This window comes from Boleophthalmus pectinirostris, unplaced genomic scaffold (assembly GCF_026225935.1).
Source record: "Boleophthalmus pectinirostris isolate CB_2022bp ecotype Guang Dong unplaced genomic scaffold, ASM2622593v1 HiC_scaffold_5, whole genome shotgun sequence".
Lineage (NCBI taxonomy): Eukaryota > Metazoa > Chordata > Actinopteri > Gobiiformes > Gobiidae > Boleophthalmus > Boleophthalmus pectinirostris.
In genome coordinates, this window is record NW_026571404.1 from 18,080,359 (window position 1) to 18,101,191 (window position 20,833).

At 39.9% G+C, this 20,833-nt stretch overlaps 1 protein-coding gene across 2 annotated transcripts in view; it reads left to right on the forward strand.

Annotated features, from left to right (window-relative positions):
• macrod2 (mono-ADP ribosylhydrolase 2) overlaps nucleotides 1-20,833 on the forward strand; it is a 676,928-nt gene that overhangs the window by 522,872 nt on the left and 133,223 nt on the right. The gene's annotated exons all lie outside the window — the stretch shown is intronic.

Consider the following 20,833-nt stretch of genomic DNA (forward strand, 5'->3'; position numbering starts at 1 on the left):
TGATAATTGCACTGGGCATGTGGTCTTGAAGTCTGACTGTTCATTTACATACACCCCCATCAGAATTTCTTTGTGTAAAAGCCTGCGCCTTGATCCTATACTTAACCAGATTATGAATTTTAGTCATTAAAGTCATGTGAAGACCCAGATAGAAAGTTGAAGGGTTCTGTGTAATTTAATCATTGGATTGTTCCAAATCAGGCAAGTCTAATTTGTAGTTATTTTGATTTTTGGTCTCTGTGCTAAACAGCTGTGACGATAAACCATTTTGGGCATAGCAGAATTATTAGCGGTCGTAAATACACTGTTTATCTGACTAAATAGCTGGAATTTGTTCATTTAAAACAAGTTACTCTGCACTGTTTTTACAATAGACTGTAACTTCATGATAATTGACAAATGCTCCTGAAATGGACAAAGCATTAAATTACTAAATTAATCAATCTTTATTTATTAGAGCCCTTTACAACAGCGCTCCCCAACCCCTAGGCCAGGGACCGGTGCCAGTCCGTGGGTCATTTGGTACCAGGTCACATATAAAGGAAAATAACTTACATTATTTCCGTTTTATTTATTATCCCAGTTTGAACAATGTTTTTTTTTTTTTTTTTTTTTTTTTAAATGACCAAATTCTCTCCGGTACATCCGTCTGTGACTCACTCTTGTCTCACGCGTGTCTTGATGCTTGTCTCAAAATGAGTAGCAAAACAGATACCTCTGGAAATGTTTATTATCATAATTACACAATAGTACAGTTTTTTCACACCTTAAAGGACGACCAAAGTGCTTTATTAAACTCAATATAAAACATTAACCAATGAAATTAAACAAACTGTGCAAAGTGTCACTGCATTACTGAGTGTTGAAAGTTGGTCTGTATGGATGAGTTTTGAGTCTGGATTTAAACAGGCCAAAGTCTGTGAAGGTGAACATATTGGGGGGTGTTTTGTTCCAGAGTTTGGGGCCAGCAACAGAGAAAGCACAATCACGCCAGTGTTTGAGCCTAGGTGCTTATTTGAGTCAGAAAGGTTTGAATGTATAGCCATATGGACATAGTTTTGAATGTCATCCATTTTCTACAAATCAGTGTTTACCTGTCAAGTCTAACCCATATTTGAACCTCAAATTGTTTTAGTTAAACCTCCATAAACATCTGCTCAGTAATTTATGCATAACAACAAAATAACACATAAAATAATCATAGTTTATTATAACCTTGAGCATAGAAAGAACAATTATAAGTATTAAGCACTTTTTGTCTAGTGAAACAGTTTAGTATTTAAAGGGCCTATACCATTGTTTCCCAAAGACTGGGTCACGACTCTCAGATGGGTCGCAAGAGGGATTTTTTGGGTCGCCTGATCTGCGTGTTGTGCTCTCCTCCTACTGGAACATGTTACAAAAACACAGACAGGCCCACCTATCTCATTAGAAATGTTGAAATGTTAAGACATGCTTTCTAGAATTTTTTTGTAATTAGTTTATTGACTATTTTGTTCCAATATGGCTGGTTAGATTAAATGCTGAAAAGAAAAAGAAATGGGCTACATTTAATGTCCAAAAAGGCGACTTATGGAGTCCTTTATTTGCCGGTTCAATGATGTTTTTCATTGTTTAAAACTTGAGTAATACTAATTGTTCAGAGAGACAAAATCACTCAGTCAACAATAAAATATCCCCGTTAATGTTCAATAATGATCGAATCCACCTTTATTTTGTGATTTACAAATAATGGCTTTTAACTTGGATTGCGAAGGTTTGTGACTTTTAAAATATGGGTCCCCAGAAAACACTGACCTATACTGTTCTATTTTCTGATCTACAGTATGTTATGATGCTGTTTACTTATCAGGAACATACCTAGAGTTTTGCTTTAGTCACCCAGGGCACACGAATCCTGCATATTTAAGATGAATTTTTCTCTCGAACTGAAAACACTGTTCTACCTTGAGATGTCATATTGTAATACAGGAAGTGCTCCACTGTGTTTTAAGCTGCATACACGTTCAGTAGAATCATTTGAATAATTTCAGACCTGGAATTGTCTCTCTCTACTAAACTAAAGGTAAAAGATAACTGTTAACTTGAAAACTAGTAAATCACAAGCTGGAACGGATCATTTTGAGCTTTGCGGGATGTGGACAGCTTAATAATAAAGGCAAGGCAAGTTTATTTGGATAGCACAATTTGTACACAAAGTAATTCAAAGTGCTTTACAGAATAAGAAATACATTAAAATCAGAATAAAAACAAATCAAAACATAAATAATCATCATAAAATTAAAAAGAGAGAGAGAGACATTCAATTAGAGAGAAGAGTGCGGAATGAAAAATGAAAACCTTTCAGTCATGTGCATAGCTAAATTAATTTGAGCCTCGATTTTAAACAGCATCAAAATAGAGGCCTGTCTCACATCTTGAGGGAAACTGAAACACTGACTCTCCGTGTTTAGGGTTACTCAAACGTGTGTGAATGAAACAAAACACAAAATTTAAAAAAAATTGTGAGCCTTATTGCGGTCCACCAATTTACTCCTCCTTCTGGCGCGTGCCTCAGACCGTCCCTGAGTGAGTCCCAGCCTGAGGTCATGTATCTATAGTATCCTCACAACAGAAAATCCAGAAACATGCTTTGCTCTCTGACCTCCTCTGCTCTGTTCACTTCTTCTTTCCAGTGTCCAGTCTGACAATTCCTCTGTGCACTCACTTATTCATGCACCCCCAGCTTCACACTCGCCATTTACACAAACCCTACTTAAAACTCCACTATCCAAAATAATGACCCAATAATTACAGCTAAGGCAAACAGGACGGCATTAACCAAGTCTCTTTTCATCCTTTGGTGACAAGCAGATTGGCGTCACTTTGAAGGTTTGTGCAGTTTGAGTTTTCTCTCTGTGACCTGATGCGACCCGGCTCATCCCCTGTGCTATCATAGCCCCTCCGAAACCAGACTGGTAAAGAGCCTTTGACAGACGCTTCAATGGGAGCGCGAGGTCTGGCTTTGAGTGCAGACGCTTTCTTAATAGAGCTTTTAAAGAGCTGCTTTCAGAGCTGACATGTCTGTACCTGTTTGTATGTGTTGGACTTGTGTATGTTTATAGCACTGCAAGGTATTCATTGATCTCTCTTTGCGTAATAGTAAATAAAGGTAACAGGATAAGAGTGTTTTTCTGTGTGTATGAAGAGCTGGTGTTGTCAGACTGAGTGGGATGTATTAACATGTGAGAGGTCTGCATTTTTTCCTGACGGTGTAGACTCGGTAATGTCTCTTGCCCATGTATCTCTCCCATCTCTCTGCAATAATATCGCTTTCTCCCTCTTCCTTCTCTCTCTCTCTCTCCCTCTCTCTAGAGTGAGTTATCTCTTTCCCCATTCTCTCTCTCTTTCTCTCATCCTCTCTCTATTGTCTCTCTCTGACTTGGTAATGTCTCCCATCTCATTTTTTCTCGTCTAATCCCTCCCTCGCCCTCTCCTTCTCTCATTTTGTCTCTCTGTTATCTTCTCTCGCTCTAGTTTTTATAATCTCCCTCACCGATTTTTTTCTTCTCTCTCTATTATTCCCCCCTTCTTTTCCCTCTATCCCTCTCTGTTTTTCGCTCTCTATCTTTCTCTCGTTTCCTCCCTCTCTCCCCCTTTCTCTCTTGCCCTGATGCAAACCACAGAGATGCTCCACTGTTGACAGGGTTCACACAACAAAGGGCTTTGACAGTCAGAAACCCACCTCCCATTTCAGTGTTTCTGCCATCACCAGTCTGGCAGGCAGACTTTTGACGTGTCCAAGAGGTTTTTTCATGCTTTTTGTTCCTTTGTGTTCTATTTGATTTTTTTTTTTTTTTTCAGTATGGCAGCATATTCCTAATTTAATAACAATATCTTCTATTTAAGTGTGGCTCTTCACGTTATCCTCATTGTGCACTGAAGGTCAAAACTGAAGTATCATTCATAGGTTACGTTTACTTTGAAACAAATCACTTTATCATTGTATCACCATATCGGAAACGATTTGCGTCCAAACACGTCATTTCTGTGTCCGCAATCAAAGCCTTTCCTGTCCACTCAGTAACGCGAAACGACCTGAAACGCTAGTCACATGACTAAGCTGGCGTCACAATGTCACGTGGGCGGTAAAAACAAGAAAGTGTAGCACCGTGTCTGAAGTTGCAGCAGCCGATTTTGAGCCGAGGAAGATGGTAAACATGAAAACCGTCTTTTCGTGGACCGATGACGAGGTTTAGTTGTTAATGGACATAACACTTTTAAGATGTTTGTCTATGGTTTGTTTAATCTGTTTTTCGCAATAGTGTCACATGACCGATGAACCCAGCGAATCAGGAAGGCACAAGTCACAGTGACGTGGTCCAATAAGGGCGGCAACTAGAGCTCCTACGTAAGCATATCAACGTTTCCAGGCGTCCACACAGTGCCGGATCAAATTGTTTCGTCTCTGGAGCCATTTTCCATCGGATTAGTGTGGACAAACACTGCATCCACAACGAAAAAAACTCAAATACCTACTAGTGTTGATGGGGAGATAGTCAGTCAAATTTGATCTGTTATGTTTAGTCTTTCATAATCTTCCTATTTGTGGGTTACAGCTTTCTGTTCTAAGCAAAATGTCGAGGACTTTTCACTCTTCAAAAGGTAGAGGAATTTGTTTTATCTAGTTAATTGTTATGGCAACGGTCCTAATTGTTCATAATTCTGATACCCATAGATAACAAAGGAGGAAGACCCTATGAGCTGACACATGCAGTGCTGAGTTAAGTGTAATAAAACTCCTCTCACAGCGCTCCCTCGCTCTGCCATTCATCATAGTTTTGCAATTCCAGGAGGGATTTTGAGGAGAAAATTAAAAAGAAAATTAAAAGAATTTCAATTAAGCGATTTGCTGAATTGGAGGGAAAATGGCAGTGATGTGGAAAAGGTTTTTAATCTTAGCGCGGCACCTCTTGTTCCATTAGGCTCATATCCCCCGCTTATCTCCCTAATCATTCCCCCCAATACCAGTGGTCTTGGCCGCTTTTAATGAACCCATTATGTCCTGATTCAGTCCAGTAGGACAGGCCACACAGCACCCGCCCCCCAAGTGGGCTGGAAACAATCACAGCACAATCAGGTCCCACAGACGATGCTGCGGCCCACTTCTGGACAGAGAAAAATGAGCCTGACACCGCCCAGTGGCTGAGGAGGGTCAGACATCTACAGCAGGAGGCCAAAGGAACACTCACTACACGTACTGACATGGACTTACTCCGCTGTAGGTCAGGAGCTCACAGCACGGCAACAGGACCAAACAATACACCAACAAAACACAGCCGAAGAACTATCATCTTCTTCATACCCAGTAGTCATGCTTTAATGCTGCTTTTAGTCGATATTTAAGAGCCTTATTACACTATTTTCTGGTCTATAAGGTGTACGTTTTGTTTCATTCACACATGTAACACACAAATCCTGCATTTTTAGACTGTTCCTTCAACCAGAAAACACTCTGCTCCGCCTTGTGATGGCACGGTCTAATACAGGAAATGCTCCACTGTGTTTTTAAACTCAATACACCTTCACTAGAATCATTTGGAAAATTTCAGCCCTGGAATTGCCCATAATCCGTGTATCATTCATGCATTAGTTTTTCAAAATAAATCCAAAAATAAGAATACGAACAAACAACAATTTTCTTCATTATTTGTCTCCAAAACCGAAATGAAAAAACGGATAATGATTCGGGGAGGTTTCTGTTTTTTTGTTCTTGTTTTTTTTTTCATGTTTTTTCATTTTCATTTTTGTGTTTAAATGAATAATGGAAAAACAGATGTCGGCACGTTTACGTGACTTAAACTGCGATGCTGGACTGAACCAGGACTAAATCAGGACAAAACTGGTCTCAGATCCTGGTTTAGTCCTGGTTTAGGACTGAGGCCGGGACCGGGACTGAGACTGGGACTGAGACTGGGACTGAGACTGGGACTGAGTCTGGGACTGGGACCAGACCAGGGCTAAGACGGGGACTGAGACCGGGACTGAGACTGGGACCAGACCGGGACAATATCAGGAATGAGACCGAGACCAGACCGGATTTAGACTGGAACCAGACCGGGACTGAGAGTAGGATTGAGACCGGGACCAAACCGGGACCAGACCAGAACTGAGACCAGTTTAGTCCCAGTTTAGCCCTGTTTAGAACTGGTTCGGTTCTTGTTTAGACCTGGTTTAGTCCTGTTTTAGTCCTGGTTCAGTTCAGTCTGTATGCGGCGCAAAAGTCCGGCATCACCATTTAAGTCATGGAAAGGGGAAATGGTTGCTGGTTTTATTTTGAAAAACTAATGAATGGATGATACATGGATTCAGGTTGCTTATCTCTACTGAACAAAAGGTAAAAGTGAGCTTTGGAGATGTAGACAAATTAATAATACATGATTACTCAAACATGTGTGAATGAAACAAAACATAACTCCAGGCATGTTTTTGATGAGGTTACAACATTCTAACCTGACTTAAAGCTCACAAGAGTCCATTTTGTATAATATAGGACCTTTAAGCCTAATATACCTCTCCCCAAGTTCTTAGAGCCATGGCCTGAGTACTTGTTATTTGTTGTGGCACTTCATGTCAGTGTGATTTGTCGCAGTTCCAAAACCTCAAATAGTCCGACACTAAAATTTAACAACATAGCCAATCGCAGCAGTCAGACCTTAAACTGTAGAAAGAGTGCGAAGGACACCAACACAGTATTTATGTAAACTTTTAATTTATTATCACTGCTACAATGAAGAAATGACGCTGAAACCTTAGCAATTAAGAAATATTTTACCTATTGAATGGTGAAAAGTCCTCAAAATAGCACCTACAAACTGGAAGACTTTGATGTAAATACAAAATATTCCTCCTGTGCGCCAGTATCATGATGTTGTGTGAGTCTAATGTAGCAGTGTTCAAAAGCAGCTTGTCTGGTTTAGTGAAGATATCAAACTATATGCTCATTTCAGGGCTCATTTTCCTTTCGCCTGCTTGTATACCACTGCTGGAGCTTTGTACTTCCCTTCAGTGGCCTCTGGTACTGACTGGAGAAACAGTGCAGTAACAAGCTTAAAAACACTGCTTTCTTTTATATATTCACTTCTTGTTAGGGCAGTCCACCTAGCTGTGAATTTAGATACAAATTGCAGTGCAGTGGGCATTCAGCGACCTCCCTTCCTCCAACTCCAATGGCAAACTTCAAAAGGTTTTGTTTGGCGCACACTGTGTTGTCAGCTTGAGCCAGGTCCAGTGCTTTTTTGCTGCTAGCACTGCATAATTAAGAGGCTGTTTGTAAAAAATAGCGCCAGGGCATACATGAAAAGATACTGCAGTGAGCTCTGGGGCTAATGTTGCACCCACATGACCAGGATCAGCGTATTAGAATTGTACTGTATATGCTAGGTCCATGGTGGCCTATTGTATAAAATATGAGCCCTGAATAGGCATGATCATGAATTAAATTAGACCGAAAGGGAATATTCTGACCCTTTAATAATGAATTACTTGCTGTATAATTGCAAATTAGCATCAGTAAACAAAAGCAGTTACTGGTCGTTAGAGCCTTAGTACGGGAGATTTTATAACATATATCTTTTTACCAAATACAAAAGATTGAATACGGACTAAAGAATCTGAGTCAGAAAGATGTGAAAGTGCTTTGTTGATAATAATAATAATAAGATGTTATTGCTTAGTTTGTTATGTTCCTTAAAAGTCCTACATTATGCCAAATTGATTCTTTAAAGCCATGTTATAATGCTGTTACCACCGTAAAAACATATCTGGAGTTGTGTTTTGTTTCTTTCACATATGTTTGAGTAATCCATTATTAAGATGTCTATGTTCTGGACTACCTTGTGATGTTATGTAGCGGTAGTTTTCAAGTAAATGTTACTTTTTAACATTTGTTGACTGAAAATTCCATACAGTGGAGCATCTTCTGTGTTACCATACAACATTACAAGGCAAAAGGAGAAATTCAGTATGTCAACTGGACAAAAGTTTATTTGGTCGAACACATTTTGCAGCTCATCCAAGCTGCTTCTTCAGTTCTGGTCAGACGCTGGTGAACACTACCCTATATCTGTCTGTAGGGAGGAGCTAACTACACCGAAACTACTCTGAAACTAACACACCTATTTGTTTAAAGTTTCTGTTAGTTAGCTAGGCCCATATTAGGATTATCATTCAGGGAACATAATGGGTGCTTTCATAGACGTTACACGTATATGAGTGGACATAGCTATTGTGCTTGCCACCGTGTGCCAAATAGGAAGTTCGTCAGGAGGCTCTTCTGGCTCCTTCTGAATCTGGCTTCTATTGACTTACATTTGGATCTTGTCACCCCTCTCTGTAACTGCCGCAGTGAGCCTCGTCATTTGGGTCTGAAAATTTTCATATTAATGTGCTCTACATGATACTGATTTTTTTTGCTACTTTGTCCGTCAAACAAATCCTATTTATAGCAATCCTAACCATTAGCATTGTGAGCCTGATTTGAGCAGCACTGAATGCTATGGGTGACGTCACATTCGCTTAGTCCACTTCTTTTTTACAGTCTATGGTGTTTTCACACCTCTGAGCCTGACCTGGCTACCACTATTGTTTTCTTTGTTTGGTTTGATTTAGGTTTGAGGATGGAGTTGTAAATAGGAGATAGATGATGTCTGAGTCCTCCATTTTTCTGTTTAAGGAAGGATTCTGTTTCTTAACAAAAACAGCTTCTTTAACTCCTCTCTCAAACCAATTCTTTTCTCTGACTAAGATCTGTACCTCACCATATTCAACCAAATAAACTTTTGTCAAGTTGACATATTGAATTTCTTCTTTTGCCATGGATTCTACCTGGACGACTGAGGCATTGTACACACATAACCTTAAAGAACAAAGTGTCTTCTGAAGAACTCTGTCGAAATATGCAGGATTTGTGCATTAAACATGTTAATGAAATATGGGCCCTTTAAATGTGTATTTGCACTATATATATTTTTTTTATTCTGGGTGTTTTTGCCCATCAATACTTTAAGAAGCATGCATTCTTACTGTGAGCCCCTCCACAGATCTGACCTATAACTTGGCTTTCGTGGCGTTACCTTCTCCATTGAGCTGGACTGATGTTAAATGGACTAGAAGGTGTTGGACCCTTCACCAGAAAACAATGTCCATCTTTAAAGTATCAAAACACACCAGGTCATAATGTTTTGCTGCATCATTGTATAGGCAGTGTGTTTGTCCATTCAACATACAGAGACTGACATGGTCATTTAACACTATAATAACAAACAGTGCAGTGCTTTCTCTCATTATCTCTGCTCCCCAATCGATTCTCCACAATCACATCTAATCCTGTGACTTGACTTTTATTCATAATTAAAGCCATCTACATGCAAATGGTGCAAAGTCAGAGGGCGTACTGTTAAAATGCATGTCTTCTCCTCGTGTGAGTGCAGAACATTTAAAAATATTAGCTCCAAACATTAGCATAACCGTACATTGCGACAGATGCATAAACAGACAGCCATTTAGCGTATTGTCAAGAGATCAAACAATCATGGCACTGATTAACTTTTAATGTAAATTGAAAATGTTAATGTGATTACAATTTTATGCAAATGCTGTATTTTTCTTGCCCATTACCATCTTAAGTAGCATCAATTCAAGCAGTATGTTAGACGACTGTTTTTGCTACTCCACTCTTCTCTCATTATAAATATTAGTTATGTTAAGTGGCTTTCTGCACAGGAGGCCACAATCATCATGGCTCACGTGGCTTTCAGCTGGAGGTGTCACAAATTACTTATGAGGCTTGGGTTAAATACATATAATGTGCACTTACAATACTGCTGCTACATGTAGAAACGTACATGATGAGTGGAATACTGTATTAAGCATAACACATTAATGATTATAGTGTTTGGTGTAATGGCTGCCTCACTGCATGTCCAATACACTGGAAAAGTACACGTTTCAGATCTGAACCAGCATACCCGCTCATCACCATCATAATGAGGAGGTCCAAACATTTTTAGATATATTGTAAAAAATAAAATAAAATATGTGAAAAATTAAGAAACACACTTTTGGCATGATGAAGTGTTCCCACTTTTTGATGTATTGCCATGTAGTTGTCATTTTAGGTAATCGTAATGTGCGGTTCAGAGGTGCAGAAGTCTATAATTAGACAAAGCAAGAGCACATCTTTGCACTTCTCTAATGAGTATGCTGTGGTCTCATACATTAATGAGATGAGCTCATCATGCCCTGTGTATGGTAATTATCTGTCACACTGATAAACATGTATATGTATTATTCAACTCAGTCAGTGACATTCTGTCAGTGCTTGACCATACTTTGCGGTAATGAGAAGTGCATTGGATTGCAGAGCCAGTCTTACCCACTCGACTGAGTCCTCCTTCTCCAAATGTCTTCTTTGTTGTTCTAACAACTTTCGACAGCACAATTAAACAAGTGGGGAGCACAGAATAAGCTTCAGTGGCATCAGATAAAGGTGATAAAGTTAGAGGAAGCTCAGTGATTCTCAAGGGAAACACAAATAAATAGCCACACTCTTCCTCTTTTACTGGACACTTAACCACTAAATAATTTTTAAATATTGTAATAAGGACTTCTCTTAAAATCAGATAAGGTTACTGTTGGAACCTTTAAAACACATGAAGCCGTAGTGTCCATCAAATGCTATTGGTACTTTTCAGATTCTAAAATGTGCTAACATCATATTCGAGGATGGGGGCAGAAGCCAGTTTGCCCTACTAATTACGTTGTACTTTACCATGAAATATTTTGCTGCCCCCCCCCCCCCCCCCCCATCTGTATTGAATATAATTGGCCTATAGGATGTTGTGATGTCATCTGAAACCCAGCAATAAGGAGGAAGAAATACTCCAAAGTCAGCCACAATATGATTCCATCACAACTTCTGCTAAATGCTACTTCTATCACTTCTACTGTTGATTCTGTCACTACTAATACATGTGTACTCTAATATGTGAATATCCATGTTGCCCCCTTTTCAGATCAAGGGTGTTAAGAGATGAGTTTTTGAGAAAATCCACTGTATTGCTGTACATTTCCACTGCATTTAGCATTGATTTCTTTTGATAAACTTCTGTTAGTGCTCGCATCAAACTACTCCACATATTTGTATAGACTTGATCTTTTTTCCTCCATGACTGACAGCTCATGTAAACGAAATACAGACTTCATTACTGTCTGCCGAGAAGAGGCTATAGCTGTAAACCTGAACACATGAAAGACTGGAGAGCTTTCCGTTTAGCAATGGCAGATCGCTCGGTGCACTGAAGAATGAACATTGCACATAAGCTAACCGCGTATGATTGGCAAGTAATAACTCCACGTGGCGAGCCAAGCAACTGTGTCCAGCGCTGATGTGATTGATAATTCTGACAGGTGCATCCTCTCCCTGTCGCTTCACACCTGTCAGTTTCTACCTGCCTGATGGATAATGAGACACATGCTGTATTTTTCTGCTGGTTTAACTGCGGCTCTGGTTAGGCCTGTATTTCTCACATGACAGCAGATGCCATTTCAGTTTTGCTCGGTCCAGTGACGGCCACATCTTGACTTTATGCATCAGCGAGTTACATGGGACAGACCCACACGTCGATAGGAGTGGTTTGTTGAAATATTGCGATCTGACTTTTACATAATAGTATACAACTCCTTTCCATTTTCAAATACAACTTTTAAAAGCTAGACTAAAGTGTCTCTCTTGTGTCTAAAACTCTTTTTCATGTCAGATATCTGTTAAAAGACTTTGGGTGTTATAAATGGTTAATAAGGTGCTTTGTCAAAGAGATTGTATTTTAGCTTCTTCTGTTGTCAGTTTCAGCAGCCAGATTTGTTTATTTTCCAATAAGATCAGTTAATGGGATAAGGAACATTGCCTCATGATAATTGGACATTAATGATTTTTGCAAAACGTTAATATAAGAATTCATATATTTCTGTGTCTCCTGAAGTTGTTGGAAAACTGTTAACAAGAATCATTTGTAATGTGGTTTTATATATATACTGTATTGCCATTGCAAGAATGGACATGTCTAAGAAAAATTAATTACAATTAAAAATATATAGAAAAGATTAACATAATATGTAGCAAAAGCAAGATATGTACAGTACCGGTTAAAAGTTTTAGAACGTCACACTTTTTCCAGTTTTTTACTGTTTATTAAGGATGTAACAATAACCGAAATATCGCGATGTCGTATCGTCAAAGTTCTCACAATAATATCGGGGACCATCGCAATATATTGAATTACAAGTCTCTTTGCTTAAATTAAGAGTTATGGTGCAGCAGTAGCTAAACAAAGATAAAGGGAACTACATAGACCACGATCCTTTGCTCCATTTCAGTGCAGACTACATCAAGAAATATTTGTTCTAACACTTTTAAGTCTTAGTTCTTTGGATTAAGTCTTGTCAAGCCATTTTAAGAGGAAAAAGTAGCATATTATTTGTTAGCTTCCATAAAATATCACAATAAATATTGTACCGTGAGATGTATATCGTGAAAACATCGGACAAAGATTTGGATATTGTTATAGCCCTAATCATGAGCCTCCCCACCATATTGTGAGCTTTCCCACGATATCGCAATAAATATTGTACCGTGAGGTTTATACCAAGACAATATTGTACTGTGAGACGTGGATATCTTTACACCCCTATTGTTTACTGTTGACCAAAACATATTCTAAACTTTTGATTCATGAAAGTGTCCAATTTTGGCAGATATCACAACTGAACACACTCATGGCTTCGTTTTACAAAAGAAATCAAATATTCTTCAGAAAGTTCTACAAAGTCTTTTGTAGAAGTTTCCATAAACGTGTGGCACTTGTATGTTGCTTGGTTTTCACTCTTCTGTCCAGTTCATCCCAAACCAGCTCGATGTGGTTTAAGTCTGGAGACTGTGCTGGAAACTCCATGCTTTCAAGCTTACCATCTTGTTCTTTTTTCCTGAGGTAGTTTTGGCAGAGCTTGGATTTGGGTTTTGTATCTTTTATCCTTTTTTTTTTTTTACCTTTGTACCATTTCAAGCTATTCATTGGACTCGCATGACTTGAATTGCCAAAAATAACTGAAAAAATTAGGGTGTTCTAAAACTTTTTACTGGTAGTATATTTACAACTAGTTTTATTTATTTTTTTATAGGTAAAAATGATAATTACAAGGTTTAAGATTTTGATTCTTTATAAACATGCATGTCCCTTAACTGACAATCAGACAAACTCTGTTACTTCAACTAAATAACTTTTAAGATTCCACTGGTACAGACACAAAATCTCTGAAAGAATCTCTGAAAACGATGTCTCCTTTCAGACTAGTGGAAACATGTCGAAATAAAATAGTCCCAGTACATCTTCAGTGTGTGTCTTCTGTTGCTATCTGCTTGTATTTGCCTTATCGAGTGTTTACTGTCTGTCATAGGCGTATTAATTTTGGGATTTGTGTTGTAGCGGCTCATTTGCGATGGAGTGTGTGCCTGGGCCAAAAGCAGTTGTGTGTATTTCAGCGAGTGTCTGCTCACACATCATTAGAGGCATCCAAATAGCACAACATGGCCGCCAAACAGACAGTCATTAAGTGGGAGACATGAATGGATTATTGAGTCATTTCTCCGTGCCATGGAGGTATTCTAATTACGAAAGCTGCAGACTGAAGATGCTCATTTGACAACAGTAACAAGGGGTATGTACCAGCCGGCTGCAATACGACTCCATGCATTTATTCATCTTAAATACTATGCGCTTGTTAGCCAGTGTTCTTCTGCCCTCGCAAAACTAGTGTGGCAAAAATGGTCCAAAAAGGGTGGCGACCTGCAGTGGATTGCGACGGAGGGCTCGAATAGACATGGCAAAGGTTAATGTTATTGTAATTATCAGTGTGGAATTCAACAGGAGATGATTTCCAGAGCCCGACTGATCACATCGAATGCATTAGAGGGATAATTAGTTTCCTTTTTCAGACGATGTTATTACCGTGGTTACAGTTTGTCATTGCTATGCTGATTTCAGGGGTCAAATATGTCATTGTCACAATAATTGACAGACACATTGACAAGTGGAAGTGCTTTAAACATAACAGGCATGGTGTTATGTTAATATGCAGGGTGACAGAGGCGTACTGTTGCATTCATTTTAATACATTATAAAGGTACTGTACTGTTTTATTGCCTAGTAACAGTTTTCAATTTGCAACTCTTAGTCGCATTTTCAGATTGTTTTCAACTATTTATAAAGCATTTTCATCAACTGGAGACCCAGACATAGCCCTCTTAGCAGGCTAGTTGTTAGGGTGACCAGGTGATGCTCAAACTCTTCGGCCTCTGAAAGTGGTGCTTAAAAACAATGGTACAAATCTAACCTTTTAAGTTGTTACTCAAATGTCTCTATTCTAAAAAAAAAAAAAAAAAAAAAACTGGAACATTTGATTTGTTTCTGGATGACTGCTGCCTGTGCCTGTGCACAGCAAGCAAGAAAAGCAACAGACCGTGTGTTTGGAAATGCCTTTTAAAGCTGAACTATGTGACTTCTCTGGACATGTTAATGCTTTATCTGAAATTTTCCACAGTATAGCATTAAACTAAAATCTGTTTTGAATTTCTTCAGTTACGTTTATTTTTAGGAAACATGAAAAACACGTAAAGGCTCACCTCTCCACAAATCAAGGCAATAACATCTCAGTGGAGACAAGCCGATGGCATCCCCTCCAAAAGGTACATAGTGTGCCTTTAAAGTATATAGCCTTAGATTCTTCAGTGAGTGAAGAACACATTCAGTCATATTTACAGAGTTATTGAGATAGTGGGTAACACACGGACCACATGAGAGCCTTATCAGGGGCTGTAGTTGAGCTTCCTATGTGAATGTGGACAGAGGTGAGAAATCCAGTGTGAGGATTTAATGAGCCTATGGTCTATATGTAAACGTATGAGAGCCCACCGCGCGTGAAGTCGCACATCATTATCATACTGGGTCAGCCACAGACCAGGCTGTGAAATGGCCGTAGGTGAGTCAGTGCGCTGTACTGGCTCTCCTCTCCGCCCCAGGGGATAACCCAGCTCCCTGTCCAGCACTATCTATCATCTTGTTATGTTTACCTCTCACCTACAACTACATCGTGAGGACAAGCGGGCGTCACATCCCCACGTCTAATGGGGGTATTCTTGGACATATCTGTCACAGCTGAGGAATATATGCCTGCAAGTTTTCCTTTTCACCAGATGGTATTACACTCAGAGTATTTATTTGACAGCGACAGCCAAACTAATCTTTTTCCTTGGCAAGAACAATGCTGCTCGTACACATATATCAGTCTTGGAGTAGAGAGTGTGACTAGCCCCGTGGCACTCCTCGACGGCTGACTCCGGCCAGATGGGCACTGTGCGGTCATCGGTGTGTGTATGAGTGTACAGGACTGCAAGATGTTTTATTACTATGATATATTTGGGGTTATATGCGACAAAACCTGCAAATTAATGCTTAAATTTGAGACTTAGATTTAAACAAACTGTATTGAGCCACAAGGCACATTATTTGGACAAAGTGGAGACATCCATCTATCCATCCATTCATTTTCTTTCGCTTATCCGGGGCCAGGTCGTGGGGGCAGCACTTTAAGCAGGAATTCCCAAACTTCCTTCACCCCGAACACTTCCTCCAGCTCCTCCGGGGGGACTCCAAGGCATTCCTAAGTCACCTGAGAGACGTAGTTCCTCCAGCGTGTCCTGAGTCTTCCCTGGGGCCTCCTCCTAGTGGGACATGCCTGGAAAACCTCCCAAGGGAGGCGCCCAGGAGGTATCTGGAACAGATGCCCAAGCCACCTCAGCTGCTCCGCTTGACGTGGAGGAGCAGCGGCTCTACTACAAGTATCTTTAAGGGAGAGCCAGCCCACCTTGCGAAGGAAACTCATTTCGGCCACTTGTATCCTCAATCTCGTTCTTTTGGTCATTACCCAAAGCTCATGACCGTAGGTAAGGGTAGGAACATAGATTGACTGGTAAATCGAGAGGTTTGTCTTTCAGCTCAGCTCCCTCTTCACCACAACGATCCCATACAGCAACTGCATCACTGATAACAAAAGTATAAATTGTAAATTTAAAATAAGTCGCAAAAATAGCAAGAGACTGGTGTCAGAAGTATTGTATATGTGCAAGAACAAATAAAAATAAAGATTGTAAACATATGTCAGCTCTATACAAGAGGTTGTAAGGAGAAAGAGTGCAAAGATGAAATAATGATTGACAGGACATAGGGTTGTCAGGGTGAGTTGTTGTACAGTTGTATAGAGCATGGTATATATGTAGTCCTGAATCTCTCACTGTTTGAGTGGAGCTGTAGGAGCCTGTTGGAGAATAAGCTCCTCTGTCCCTCTATAGCCTGGTGCAGTGGATGAGCAGAAGTGTCGGTGCTGGAGAGCAGTTTGTCCACTGTCCTTCTGTCCCTCACTGTGACTAATGTCTCCAGCTCACAGTGGAACATGTGAACAACTTTACAAATCTGCTGTCAACCTGTACAATGTCCCTTTTGCTGTCATCAGCCTAAAAACTAAAATGTTTAAAAAAATTGAAAGAAATAATTGTACATGTAGAAGGTCAAAAAAGATGCTCAAATTTGTCTCCACATACTGTATTTGCATCTTACAGGGATAATGGCTATCAAATCAACAGAATTTTAATAGATTCAATTACTAAATCTCAAATGCTGCTAAAAGTAACAGAATTTCCTTCACAAATAATAAAATCTTTTCTTATTCTGCATAAAAACAGCTAATTTTGTATTGTAGCTCTGTACAAACATGTTCTGAATTACTTTCGCTTATTTCAGTATTTTTTGTCAATATCAGTGTAACAGGGTAAACTTTTAACTGAATCCTACTATTAAAATATAACCCTTAAACCTAATGGCAATGCTTGTCAGAAAAAATTGAATTAGAAATCTTTCCGAAATTGACCAGCCCTAAGCGTGTGTATGTCAGAGTGAGCTGTCAGAAGAGCTGGTCCTAAAGCTGGGAGGATGACAATGTTACAAGAGCAGCAGCACATGCCCTGACCAGTGCGTCCATCACGGCCTCTTCCTCCTCCTCTTCCTCCCTCTGGGGCGTCCTGAAATGCGAAGTGTGCAGAAAGAGAAAGCTGCTGTGATCCTTGGCTCGCAGACACAAGCAGATGTGATGAATGAGGCCTGGGGCTGAAGGCCTCTGAAGTGACCAAGACTGAGACGTAGCTGTGGACCTGCTGCAGGGATCCACACACTCAGCATTAATAACGAGAAAGAGGCAGAGTGCAAGGCTCCAATAACAGGCTTTCTTAAGGCACAGAGAAGACTGAAATGTAGGGAAAGAAAAACTACTGGAAAGGCATGGGACAGTGAGGGACTTTGTCAAGACGTTGTGACTCATGTAACAAGATGGCATGAGTGCCTAATCCTGAGCATTACAAGGAAATATTCTAGTTCAGGAGTGAATGCTCTGGGAATCAAACTACAAATTCCATATAAAACACAAGCTCCACACATCCTGAACACACACAATATTGTCTTTTAAAGTTGTCGTTTTTGCTTGTTTATTAATTTGTTTAAGAGCAATGTACCGTTTTTTTAATAAACGTATAAGCCATTTAGGCACAGGAATACTAGATCTAGTATTCCTGTGCATAATTTCTCATTAAAATTTCAGTAAATAAAAAATCTATACATTTTTGATCAACCATAAATTGATGGCCACAGGCATATCATAAGATGAATACATGAAAATACTGTTAAATGAAGCTTCTACAGTAAACACAAACTGTCAGTGGAGTGGCTGCTGACACCAGGTTTCAGTTTTGCATGATGGATTGCATACACTAATGTTTGCTGTTGGCCCAACAATCCAATTAAAAGGTGTCTCAGCACGCATCTATCAGAAAAGGAGCTTGCAGGCCTTTCTGTTAAGTTTAATTTATTGGTTCATAATTCACTGGAGGTGGGCCACTGTGGCGCGAATCATCTCCTCACTGTTTTAATTTGCATCATGCTGGGATTTGTCACTGTTACAGACGATGCTGCGAGTGGCCGCCTGAGTCTTGTTATGAGGCTGGTGTGAGGTCTGCTTTCATTTACATTATTCAGTGTCCAGGGCATCAGTGTGTTAGCTCCTGTCACTCCACCAGGACCTGGGCCTACCGATGCCTCCTTGGACACCTCCTCTCTCCCTTGCCCCCTCACTCCCTTTCCCTCTCTCCTCCACCCTCTCTCTCTCCCTCCTTCTCTCTGCAAAGGCCCTCTTCTTCATGTTCTTGTTCTTCTACTGGCTGCTAGACAATTAGAGCTGGCGTGTGTTGCCCAAGGAAGGAAAAGATCAATTCCCCCGCTGCTTCGAGGTCCTCCTCTGCATAAAGAATACTTAATACTTCCACCCTCGGCTCAGATTTTACTGCTTTGTCTGAATGGAGTGTGCTTGGGGCCCATGATCTAATATTACAAACTGTAAGTGGCAATTGTTCCGTTACTTTATTATTATTATTTTTACATATTTCTTTAGGGAAGTCCTTTGGCACATGTACTTTCCATTTCACTCAATAATACAGCATATAGACATTATTATAAGTTATGTTATTATTGAGGCGTTTCCTTTTGTCAGAATGCGGAGGAGTGAACCATTTCTATGGTAATTTGGTAACCAGCCACAGAAGACCATGTGGAGTGTCTAAGTAATAAAACAATAGCATGATGTGAGATTTGAACGAGTTTATTTTCTAGAGGGAGAACACAGCATCATCACTGACTATTGTAGTAATCCACAAACCTTATAGATCCTCAAGGAAGTCATTACTAGAGCATATGTCTTTAATTACTCTTTTGTAATCCGGACAATTGGATTTAATATTCACATTTATGCAGCACCTGGAGGTGTCTGAAAATCCATCATCATGACTCTGATCAACCCTCAAATGAGCTCAGGTCATTACACCTCTCCTCTAAGAAAGCACTGGCTACATTTGGCTCTTGTGTGTATTTGTCTCCATCCATCCATTTTCTTTTGCTTATCCGGGGCCGGGTTGCGAGGGGAGCAGTCTAAGCAGGGACTCCCAGACTTCTTTCACCCTGGACACTTCCTCCAGCTCCTCCAGGGGGACCCCAAGGTGTTCCCAGGCAAGCTGAGAAACATAGTCCCTCCATCATGTCATTCCCTGGGATCTCCTTTGACATGGAACATGACTGGAACACTTTCCCAGGGAGTCGCCCAGGAGGCATCTGGAACAGATGCCCGAGCCACCTCAGCTGGCTCCTCTCGACGTGGAGGAGCAGTGGCTCTACTCCGTGCTCCTTCCATATTTGCCTCCTGTCATTTCTTTTTTAACCATGGACCAAATAATATTTGTGTCTGAAAGAAAGAATAAATAAAATAAATAATATATATATATATTTTTATTTATTTTTTTTGTAATTTAACATAACAATAGACACACAAAAGAATCTCCCACCCCACCGCTGTCTCCACACTCTGGGTAACAATGGGCAATCAACCATCCAAACATTAACTGTCATTCAGTTTCAGTCCTGTCAGAATGTTCAAAAAAGTCCATGTCCATGTCCACATTTATTCACCGAAGGAAAAATCTATTCCGGTTTGCAATAAAATGACATTACGATGTTCATTAATCCAATTTATATAAAATAATCACTTTTTGATATGATGAATGAATTCTTAAATCAGGTACACTTTGTTAATCCGCTAAAATCGTCTTTTTTCTTTTCCAGTTATAAAGTTGAATCCTTTCAGTATAGTATGGCATTAGCCACTTAGATTTTTACTCCTCGGTGACAGAAAGGCTGAGCGGGCAAACTCCAGCTGTCTGTGATAAAGGAGTGTGATGAACTAATCCTACCTGCTTCACACTGCGACCCACAAGCCCCTGTTCCCTCCCAGGCCTCCCTCCACAAGACTCTGACAGACGGCACTTCCTGCTTCGCGCCGCGTATCTGGCCATTCACACCATCTTTTCCACCCCACCTGTTCTGACGCCTGGCCATTACGCGAGCATATGTCAAATTAGATCTGTGCAAATTTGGTGAGAAACTAAACCAATAAGGAGTAGGTGGGAAAGGTTTTTGGATTGGTCCCTGTGTATACGCAAAAATAGACTTGCTAGCTGACTGAATTAACACTGCACGGAGATGGAGCTTGCCCTCCCTGATGCGACTCACAATGGATAGTTATAATTACAATGACTTGAAATCAATTAGTGCAATTGAAAGTGATTTGTTAGTGCTTTTCCCCAACAGTAATTGCATTGTTAAAAGTCAAGAAGGCAGCCAGCCTGAGCATTAACCCCTCTTTGAAGAAAATCCATTTTACTTTTAGAGGAAATAGTGTTGTATCAGCTTGTTCTGCAGTGGCCTTTAGTGCATACCCCCCAATGGAGGACAAAACAACATCTGTTAAGGACTCATTTACTACTGATTCTTGGAAAATAAAGGAACATATTTAGCTGAATCCAACCAAAAGAACATGTTGTAGATTGGTGCTTTTTGGATCATTTAAATTGGGTGTTTTTTGACCCATTAAATTGACCACTCTTTAAAATAATAAAGCACAGCAAGACCTCATGTGCACCTTTTACCCATTACTACAATGCTAATTTCCTCAGCCAGTGTTCCATCCAGGTCAGTTTAGTGCCCTGTGTTCTCCAAAAGAGTATTGCTAATGTCAGCTGGTACAGAAAATGACTCAAAGTTAACCTTTCACAGTTCACACACCAAAATTCCGATTTTAAGTTCTCAATTTG